This window comes from Hordeum vulgare, chromosome 4H (genome assembly GCF_904849725.1).
Source record: "Hordeum vulgare subsp. vulgare chromosome 4H, MorexV3_pseudomolecules_assembly, whole genome shotgun sequence".
Classification (NCBI taxonomy): domain Eukaryota; kingdom Viridiplantae; phylum Streptophyta; class Magnoliopsida; order Poales; family Poaceae; genus Hordeum; species Hordeum vulgare.
Genome location: NC_058521.1, coordinates 487,759,102 through 487,770,883, shown reverse-complemented (window position 1 = coordinate 487,770,883; position 11,782 = coordinate 487,759,102).

Below are 11,782 nucleotides of genomic sequence, written 5' to 3'. Positions count from 1 at the left end.
CATATAATAAAGAGTGTCTTAGTTGAAGGTATTTGCCTCTTGCCATGATCAAAAGAGTGAGAATAGAACAAAAGCATGAAAGATCATGTAATGATCTTATGGGAAGTGATGGCTTCACATATAAAAAGAATGAGGATTTAAACCTGTTGAGGGTAGGCAAATGTAGACCTTGGTCATTGTTGCAATTAATAGGAAGTGATAAGGAAGGAGAGGTTCACATATAAATATATCATCTCTGACACCATCTATGATTGTGAACACTCACTAAACTATTACATGCCTAGAAGTAGATGTTGGACAAGGAAGGCAACATAATGAATTGTGTTTGCTTGGCTCCGAACAATGTTATATGATTAGAGATCCCTTAGCATGTGACGATTGCTTCCACCTCATTTTAGCCAAAACCTCCCGCACCAAGTAGAGATACTACTTGTGCATCCATAAACCTTCAAACCAGTTTTGCCATGAGTGTCCACCATACCTACCTATGGATTGAATAAGACCCCTCAAGTAAGTTGTCATCGATGCAACCAATAAAAATTGCTCTCTAATATGTATGATCTATTAGTGTGTGGAAAATAAGCTTTATACGAACCTGTGATGAGGAAGACATAAAAGCGACTGACCGTATAATAAAGTTCTTTATCACAGGAGGTAATATAAAGTGACGTTCCTCCGCACTAAGAGGACACGCATCCAAACCTCAAAAGCGCATGACAACCTCTGCTTCCCTCTACGAAGGGCCTATTTTGTACCTTTACTTTTTGCCCTTGAAAGAGTCATGGTGATCTTCACCAATTCCCTAATTCACCTTTGTCTTGGCTAACGGCATATGCTTGGGAAAGATGTATATTCATATGTCAACTTGGAGGTAAGTATTCATGAGTTATTATTGTTGACATTACCCTTGAGGTAAGCAGTTGGGAGGCAAAACTGTAAGCCCCTATATTTCTCTATGTCCAGCTGAAACTTTGATCTCATGAGTACCACGTGAGTTGTAGCAATTGTAGAGAACGAAAGAATGATTGAGCATGTGGATCTGCTTTACAAGCTCTTATTTGACTCTTTCTGATGTTGTGATAAATTGTGATTGCTTCAATGACTAAAGGCTATCGGTTGTTACTTCTCGGTAAGGTTCTTGATCCATGCTTTACTTTGTGAAGGAATTATCACTTTAGCATGAGAGATTATATGTTGGTATTGTTGTTCTGATCTTGATCATGATGCATGCATGTTCGTATCTTGTTTTGTCGACACCTCTCTCCCTAAACATGTGGACATATTTATTGAGCTAGGCTTTCGCTTGAGGACAAGCAATGTCTAAGCTTGGGGGTTGATACGTCCATTTTGCATCATGTTTTCATGTTGATATTTATCGCTTCTTGGGCTGTTATTTCACTTCACGGTACAATTCTTATGCCTTTTCTCTCTTATTTTGCAAGGTTTACATGAAGAGGGAGAATGCCGACAGCTGGAATTATGGCCTGAAAGTGGAGCAAGTTTGAGATACCTATTCTGCGCAACTCCAAACGCCGCAAAAATCAACTCCAGCTCTATTTAGTCCCTTTCGTCCGGAAAAAAATCGGGGAGGAGAGTTCATTGCGTTTTACGATATGGAGGCGCCGCCACCACCTGTTCTTCCTCTCCAGGGCAGATCTGGAGTCCGTTCTTGGCTCCGGAGAGGGGAGATCGTCGCCATCGTCATCACCAACCTTCCTTCATCGCTAATTCCATGTCTCTCTTCATCGTTTGTGACTAATCTCATGGTAGGCTTGCTAGACGGTGATGGGTTGGATGAGATCTATCATGTAATCGAGTTAGTTTTGATGGGGATTGATCTCTAGTATCCACTATGTTCTTAGATTGATGTTGCTACTACATTGCCATGCTTAATGCTTGTCACTAGGGCCCGAGTGCCATGATTTCAGATCTGAACCTATTATGTTCTCGTCAATATATGTGTGTTCTTGATCCTTTCTTGCAAGTTGTAGTCACCTACTATGTGTTATGACCTGGCAACCACGGAGTGACAATAGCCGGAACCACTCCCGGAGATGACCATAGTATGAGGAGTTCATGTATTCACTAAGTGCTAATGCTTTGTTTCGGTTCTCTATTAAAAGGAGAACCTTAATAGTTTCCATTAGGACCCCGCTGCCACGGGAGGGATGGACAATAGATGCCATGCAAGTTCTTTTCCCTAAGCACATATGACTACATACGGAATACATGCCTACATTACATTGATGAACTGGAGCTAGTTACATATCTCCCCATGTTATAAATGTTGCATGATGAATGTCATCCGACATAATTATCCATCACCGATCCAATGCCTACGAGTTTTTCCTATTGGTCCTTGCTACGTTACTTTGCCGCTATTGTTGTCGCTGCTGCTACTGTTACTCTGTCGCTATTGCTGTTGCTGCTGCTACTATTACTCTGCCGCTACTGTTGTCACTTCTTCTACTATTACCGTTGCTACTGTTGCTATCACACCACTTTGCTACTAATACTTTGCTGCAGATACTAAGTCTTTCAGGTGTGGTTGAATTGACAACTCAACTGCTAATACTCGAGAATGTTGTTTGGCTTCCCCTTGTGTCGAATCAACAAATTTGGGTTGAATACTCTACCCTCGAAAACTGTTGCGATCCCCTATACTTGTGGGTTATCAGTCATATGCTCCATGATGCTTCCATTATGTTTCAATCCTTATCTTTTATGTGAGCATCATTGAAATCATCATGCCTAGCTTGAAAGGCATTAAAAAAAGTGCTTGTTGGGAGACAACCCAATATGTATCCTTACTATTTTTGTGTGTTCACGTGATTAAGCTAATGTATTAATCATGTTTTATAGATTTTATTTCAATAAAGTGCCAAGTAAAGCCTTTATGATTAGTTTGGGTCATAGTTGTTTGATCATGCTGAAAAGACAGAAACTTTGCGCTCGCGAAATCATTTCTAATTTCTATCCACATAGTGCTTTTAGGTTGATTCTTTTTGCTACAGATTAATATAAAAATTGCCTTAATTTTCATAATTGTTTTAGAATTTTTGGAAGTGCAGAAGTATGGTTAGCATTCAGATCATTACAAACTGTTCTGTTTTTGACAGATTCTGTTTTCAATGCATAGTTTGCTTGTTTTGGTGTTTCCATAGATTATTTTGAGTAATATTGTAACATCCCAAATTTCCAATTTGGAAAGTTATCGCATTAGAGCATATTGCATATCATATTTTATTTGCATAATTGCTGATCCAAAAAAATTCTAAGCAACTCAAGGACCCTTGGAGAGAGTTGGGAATTTATTTATTTTCATATTGAGATTTTCTCAAATAATGAAAAGAGGATCATTGGATTTTAATTATTTTTATCTTCAAATATTTCATATATAAAAATATGAGAGAGGGGATAAAATGACTTTTCCCAAAAATTTGGAAATATTTGAGAGGAAATATTAAAGCCAAATAATAATTTTTATTTGGATTTTATTTGCTACTTTATTGGATTAAAGAAAATACGCGTTTTTCAAAATATTATTTCGGCCTTTTGAAAATGTCCGCGTTGTAGGGCTCATTTTTAGGAGTCCGGCAAAATTTGTTTCATCGAAATCGGAGTTCGTATGGACTTCCGTTTTAATTTTCTATCTTGTCTGATTTAAAATAACGAACCAACCCCGGAGGCCTATATAAGCCGCCCGCCCCCTCCCCCTTGCGCACAAACCCTAGCCACCACCGCCGCCCGCTGCCGCCGCCGCCGCGGGTCACCGTCACTCGCCGGAGCACGCCGCCCGAGGTAGAATATAAATATATATATATTTCAGATTTTCTTTTATTTTTTTTATTTAATTAACGAATGTTCGTCCGTACGTTCGTTTTAACGAACACTGTTCGTTAATTAATTTCAGATGACGAACGTTCGTTCGTCCGTCTGTTCGTCAGATTTATTTTCAGGGATTTTTCCCGCGATTAATTTCGATCACGATTCGTGATCCGAATTTCGTTTTAATATAACTTTTCGCTCGTTTATCGGAATGAGGTGATTCAAACGCCCAGAATTTCTTCACGAAAATGTCTTTCCGATTAATCCACTTGCACAAGATTTTTATAGATAAAATTTTGACTTTAGTCCAGATTAGTAAACGAATCTCGTTTCTTTCGCAGTTTGAGTTTCGTTGATCCGTTCGATTTGATTCTTTTTGCAAACCGGAGTTCTTTACTTGAACTTTCTGGTTAGATCTTATTCGATTTTACCCGTGCATATATATTGTTGCTTGTGTGTGCTATTTTTTGTTGTGATAGAATACCCGGATTGTGAAGCGTGCTACTACGAGTCCCTAGGTTTTGCGGATCATCAGCAAGGCAAGTAAGACTTTGATCATATCCCTTATTACCCCGATTTTATTGCATTAGATCCACCCTCACACATTGCATGGTTAGGATCTAATTAACATGTGGGTATTGGGAAGTAGATACTGAGGTAGAACCTATTACATGTTTACTATTAAACTTTTGGGAGTTACTTCCACGTTATGCTATTATTGCTATGCTATGCTCGTAGACGATTATTTGGGTGAGTGATTTTCCATGACAGATGTGAGTATTGTTAATTAAAGGTTAACTTAAGGTGGCTACTAAAATACACATCTGGGTGGATTGCTTGAGGCACCCTGGAATCCCCAGTGGCTGTCAGGATATCCCGGGAAGGTCCGCCACCCAGCTTCAAAGGGATCATAAGACTATTCATACCTGAAACTTACGTGTGCAGCCGCAAGCTATTATGGGCTCTAACATATTTGAGTAAGTTGTGTGAAGCTCTCGAAGTGGTAGACTAGCAGATATAGAGGGTATAGGTGGTACGGTCTACCTAGAAGTAGAGAGTTAATGCTTCAGAAAGTCTGTGTCTCGAATCTCCAACCATGGATGTATTTTGAGTCTTGTGGGAAAAGTGCACAACCTCTGCAGAGTGTACAAACTAATCATGATTAGTCGTGTCCCCGGTTATGGACATCTTGAGTATCTGGTTCTTGGATTTTCATGTGTATCTCAACACTCTAAATTAATTTGCGGGTGAATGATGATTATTTTTGGGTTTGAGTTGGAGGAACCTTCTCTTTGTTTAATAACTAACAACGTAGTTAAATAAACTTTGTTCCACTAATATAGTAAGAAATTCGGCTTTATGCAAAACTGTTAACCATAGAGCTTTCTACCAGCCAAATATGCATGTAGATATAGCATTTATTTCTGTTCACTCTCTATGTGTTACCTTGCCAGCATATTCCATGTGCTGACCCGTTTCGGGCTGCAACGTTCATGTTGCAGACTTTTCAGACATCGAGTAAGCGCCATAAGTCGTTGTTTTGCACTCAGCTATGTCGTTGGAGTTGATGGACCTACTTTATCTTCCAAGCCTTCCGCTGTTATCATATTTAGATGCCTTAGGCCATATTATTTTAATTAGTTCTCTTTGAGACATTCGTTGTAATATGTGTGTGATTGCTACTCTATTATAATACCCATCGAAGTACTGTGCGTGTCAGCATACCGATCCAGGGATGACACAGATGCATAGAGACTGGACTGATTGAGGTCTGGTTGCTACAGAGATGGTATCAGAGCACACGTTGACTGTAGGACATGACCATTAAGCTAAAACCATAGGTCACTCCTCTCTTATCATTTTCTGACTCCTCTGCCCTTTCAAATCTATAGGATGGTGGATAAAAGGAGCAAGTTTACTCAACCGGATGAGGACACACCTTTTGGAAGACACTTGAAGGAAGCCACTAAGTACCTGAACATCGGACTACCAAGCTTCACCAGGACCTTCATCGCCACCCTACCAGAAGAGGAGCGTTGGAAGATTCGAGTTCAAGTTCCAGGAAGGACGTTCATGCCAGCCACTAAGCCCATAGAGTTTTCCTTTAATGCACCAACCTGGGGCATAGGAAAGAGCGTGGCAGCCCAAATTACCATGGGACGCATTGGAGAAGTTTATCACCAGGATATCGAAGATACTATCTACCAGATTTGTGGACGTCGAGACGACCAGGGTGAGATAGTAATCACCAGGAGGGACAGATCCATTGCCTCTTACATCCAGGAATTGAACTAGCACATTCGACTCCAAGAGAATCAGATGTATGAGAGTATGGATACTTTACAGAAGGCAATGAAGAGGATCAAGGAGCTGGAGGAAGAACTCAAGTCTACACGAGATGGCTACGAGGAGGAGATGACGACACTTGTGGAGAAGAATGACGATTTGATTAAGAAGCTAGAAGTCTTCATGACGGAGACCACAATAGGAGGAGATGAAGATGTTCCCCCTAGCCCAAAGAGCTTCATCATCATCGATGACACCGACTCCGACCCTGATGAAAAAGATGATGACTACGTTGATGAAGCTGGAGCAGATATCATGGAGTCTTCCGCCGATCAAAACTTCTAGTCGACCACCATATCAGTAGCAGTATTTCCCCATGTAAATATTAGTTGAGCACTTTTGTGAACGTTAGATAGATCATTTGTATGCTCTTGTTTGAAATTGATTGAGTGATATGATTGTGTTTGTCTCATGAGCATATGGGTAGTGTTTTCTCTTTAGACCTCACTCTATTCTATTTTCTCATCTTTCCTAAACCCCTCAGATGGCACCTCCGAGACGTGAACCCGAATTTTCTTTCCCGTCAGAGATCACCCAATTGATCCAGCAGCAGAATGCCCTGATGCAGATCCTAGTCCAAAATCAGAATCAAGGGAACAACAACAACAACCCACCACCACCACCACCTGTTGATCACTTAGCCCGTTTCTTAAGGCTAAATCCGCCGGTGTTCTCTAGTAGCATCGAGCTGATTGTTGCAGATGATTGGCTCCGCAAGATTGGAAGGGAGTTAACCACTGCAGGATGCTCAGATGCGGAAAGAGTGCGTTTTGCCGCGCATCAGCTAGATGGACCCGCAGCATCATGGTGGGAGAATTTCACAGCCACTTACCCCGTTGACACTATCACATGGGAGCAGTTTCAGCAAGCTTTTCGCATCGCCCATGTTTCAGCAGGAGCTATGGCCATGAAGAAGCATGAGTTTCGCAACTAACGCCAAGGAGGGCGCCCAGTTGGCCAGTATGTGGAGGAATTTAGCAAGCTAGCACGTTATGCCCCTGATGACATTGCTACAGATGCCGCTAAACATGAGAAGTTCCTCAAAGGACTAAATGATGAGTTGAGCAGGCAGTTGATGGTGGCAACCTTCAACAACTACCAGGAGTTGGTAGACAAAGCTCTCATGATTGAAGGGAAGCAGCAGCAGATTGACAATTGCAAGAGAAAGTATGGACAAGGGAGGTTCAATTCTGGAGCTCAGCAGAAGCCCCGTTTTACCCCGAACTCGGGAGGGCACATTCACCACAACCATGGGGGAAATCATTCCCATGGAGGGGTTCGCATAATCATAGTGGCCCCAGGAATGCGAATGGTAATGGAGGAAGCAATGGACAGAACCATTCCACCCCAGCAACGCCCGCCAAGAAGGATCTAAGTCACATTACTTGTTTCAAGTGCGGGAAGAAGGGACATTACGCCATCGAGTGTCCTGAAGCAAAGAATGGGAATGGCAATGACAGCTCTGGGAAGAAGCCCAACCCTTTCAACAGGGGACAAGTGAACCACGTTAGCGTGGAGGAGGTTGAAGCACAACCTGATGCAGTAGTAGGTAAGTTTCTGGTTAAGTCATTTACTGCAATTGTTCTTTTCGATACTGGTGCATCGCATTCATACATATAAAGGGGATTTGTGGATAAGTATAACCTGCCAACCCAAGCCCTTAGGTCACCCATGTTAGTAACCTCGCCAGGAGCAGGATATATGGCTAGCCTAAGGTGTGATCGGATACCTTTGAGGATGGGTAATTACGTGTTTCCCTCAGACCTAATAGTATTGGAGTCACAAGGACTGGATGTAATATTAGGTATGGATTGGTTATCGAAGTATGGAGGGAACATTGACTGCGCTAGTAAGTCGATTTTACTCACCACCCCGGAAGGAAGAAGGATTAAATATGTATCCCGGCATATACCGAAGAGGACTCGAGTAAATTCCTTATCAGGAGTTGTACAGGAGGAAGTACCAGTGGTGAAGGATTTCCCTAATGTATTTCCACAGGAGTTGCCAGGCATGCCACCGGACAGAGACATTGAGTTTTTGATTGAGCTTTTGCCAGGCACAGGACCAATATCCAAGAGACCATATCGGATGCCTGCAAAGGATTTGGAAGAAATTAAGAAGCAGATTAAGGAGTTACTGGATAAAGGCTATATTCACCCAAGTTCTTCACCTTGGGGATCACCAGTACTTCTAGTGGAGAAGAAGGATGGATCGTTGAGGATGGTTGTTGATTATCGAGGGTTGAATGAAGTGACAATTAAGAACAAGTATCCACTGCCGATGATCAATGATTTGTTTGATCGTTTGCAAGGAGCTAAGGTATTTTCCAAGATCGATCTGCAATCAGGATACCACCAGCTGAAGATTCGAGAGCGGGATATACCTAAAACAGCTTTTACCACGAGGTATGGGCTATATGAGTATACTGTTATGTCATTTGGTCTGACCAACGCACCTGCCTATTTCATGAACATGATGAACAAGGTATTTATGGAGTTCTTGGACAAGTTCGTCGTGGTGTTCATTGATGATATTCTGGTCTTCTCGAAGAATGAAGAGGAGCATGAAGAGCATTTGCGTTTGGTACTTCAGAAACTCAGAGAACATCAGTTATATGTCAAGTTCAGCAAGTGTGAGTTTTGGTTGAAGGAAGTTGGTTTCCTCGGACACGTTATATCCGGAGAAGGAATAGCAGTAGACCCCGCCAAAGTTGACACTGTGACAACCTCGGAATCCCCCACAACAGTTGGAGAGATCCGTAGTTTTCTTGGACTCGCAGGATACTACCGGAGGTTCATTGAGAATTCTCAAAGATTGCAAAGCCCATGACAGAGTTGCTGAAGAAGGACACCAAGTTCAATTGGACTGAGGAATGTGAAGCCAGTTTCCAGGAGTTGAAGAAACGCTTGGTTATAGCCCCAGTGTTGATTCTTCAAGATCAACGCAAGGATTATCAAGTGTATTGCGACGCTTCTCATCGAGGACTCAGAGCAGTGCTGATGCAGGAGGGAAGAGTTGTTTCGTATACTTCACGACAACTTAAACCCCATGAGTTGAACTATGCTACTCACGATCTGGAGTTAGCAGCCGTAGTGCATGCACTCAAGACGTGGAGACACTTTCTCATTGGAAACCATTGTGAAGTATACACGGATCACAAGAGTTTGAAGTATATCTTCACTCAGAAGGAGTTGAATCTCAGACAAAGGAGATGGTTGGAACTCATCAAGGATTATGATATGAGATTGAACTATCATCCCGGAAAGGCTAATGTAGTAGCCGATGCGTTAAGCCGCAAGAGTCATGTCAATACACTCATAACCAAAGGATTTCCCGAGGAGTTGGCCGAAGATCTTCGCGAGCTATGCTTGGAGATAGTTCCGAAGGGTTATGTAGCAGCATTGGAAATGCAGTCTACCCTGATGAGTAAGATCAGAGAAGCTCAGAAGTCTGACACAGAGGTTTTTGAGATAAAGGAGAGAATGAGCAAGGGAAAGGCCAAAGGATTTCATGAGGATGAGCATGATACCTTATGGTTTGAGGATCGCGTATATGTGCCCAATGACCCTGAGATCAGGAAGTTGATTCTGCAGGAGGCACATGATTCGCCGTATTCGATTCACCCAGGAAATACCGAGATGTATCTGGATTTGAAAGACAGTTTCTGGTGGACTGGAATGAAGAAGGATATTACGGAGTGTGTCGCAGTTTGTGATGTTTGTCAGAGAGTGAAGGCAGAGCATCAGAAGCCAGCAGGATTGCTACAGCCATTGCCGATACCCGAATGGAAGTGGGACAAGCTAGGCATGGATTTCATCACGGGATTACCCCGAACGCGTTCAGGCTATGACTCGATTTGGGTTGTAGTTGACCGTTTGACGAAGGTAGCACATTTCATCCAAGTAAAGACTACTTACAACAGTGCTAAGTTGGCGAAGATATACATGACCAAGATCGTATGTCTGCATGGAGTTCCGAGATCCATTGTATCAGATAGAGGAACCCAGTTTACCTCAAAGTTCTGGAATCAGTTGCACGAAACCTTTGGAACCAGGCTAGAGTTCAGTACAACCTTTCATCCATAGACAGATGGACAGACCGAGAGAGTCAACCAGATTCTCGAAGACATGCTGAGAGCTTGTGCACTAGATTATGGATCTTGTTGGGACGACAATTTGCCGTACGCAGAGTTCTCCTACAACAACAGCTATCAAGCCAGTTTAAAGATGGCCCCTTTCGAAGCTTTGTACGGGAGAAGGTGCAGGACACCGTTGTTATGGGACGAAGTTGGAGACCGTCAGCTGTTCGGACCAGATTTGATTAAGGAATCTGTAGAAAAGGTTAAGTTGATTCGTGATAGACTGAAGGTAGCCCAGTCCAGACAGAAGAGCTATGCCGACTTAAAACGCAAGGAGACAGTTCATGAAGTCGGAGACAGAGTTTATCTTCGCGTGTCCCCACTTCGAGGAGTTAAGCGTTTTGGAGTTCAAGGAAAATTAGCACCACGTTTTGTGGGACCATATAAAGTTCTGGAACGTATGGGAGAAGTTGCTTACAAGTTGGAATTGCCAGAAGGATTGTCGGGAGTTCACGATGTCTTCCATGTTTCCCAGTTGAAAAAGTGCCACGCAGAGATGGCCGATATTCCTCTAAGAGATACAGTACCACTAGAAGCAATTCAGTTGGATAGTGATTTGACCTACGAGGAGAAACCAGAGAAGATTCTCGAGTATGCCAGCCGAGTCACATGCAGCAAGGTTATCAAGTTCTGCAAAGTTCAATGGAGCCACCATACCGAGGAAGAAGCCACCTGGGAACGAGACGAGGATCTACGGAAAGATCACCCGCACCTATTTTCTAGCCAACCCGAATCTCGAGGGCGGGATTCATCTTAAGGGGTAGGTTTGTAACATCCCAAATTTCCAATTTGGAAAGTTATCGCATTAGAGCATATTGCATATCATATTTTATTTGCATAATTGCTGATCCAAAAAAATTCTAAGCAACTCAAGGACCCTTGGAGAGAGTTGGGAATTTATTTATTTTCATATTGGGATTTTCTCAAATAATGAAAAGAGGATTATTGGGTTTCAATTATTTTTCTCTTCAAATATTTCATATATAAAAATATGAGAGAGGGGATAAAATGACTTTCCCAAAAATTTAGAAATATTTGAGAGGAAATATTAAAGCCAAATAATAATTTTTATTTTGATTTTATTTCCTATTTTATTGGATTTACAAAAATACGCGTTTTTCAAAATATTATTTCGGCCTTTTAAAAATGTCCACGTTGTAGGGCTCATTTTTAGGAGTCCGGCAAAATTTGTTTCATCAAAATCGGAGTTCGTATGGACTTCCGTTTTAATTTTCTATCTCGTCCGATTTAAAAAAACGAACCAACCCCGAAGGCCTATATAAGCCCCCCCTACTTACAAACCCTAGCTGCAGCCGCCCGCCGCCGCCGTCACTCGCCGGAGCACGCCGCCCGAGGTAGAAATATATATATATATATATATATATATATATATATATATATATATATATATATATATATATATATATATATATATTCAGATTTTTTTTATTTATTTAATTAACGGACGTT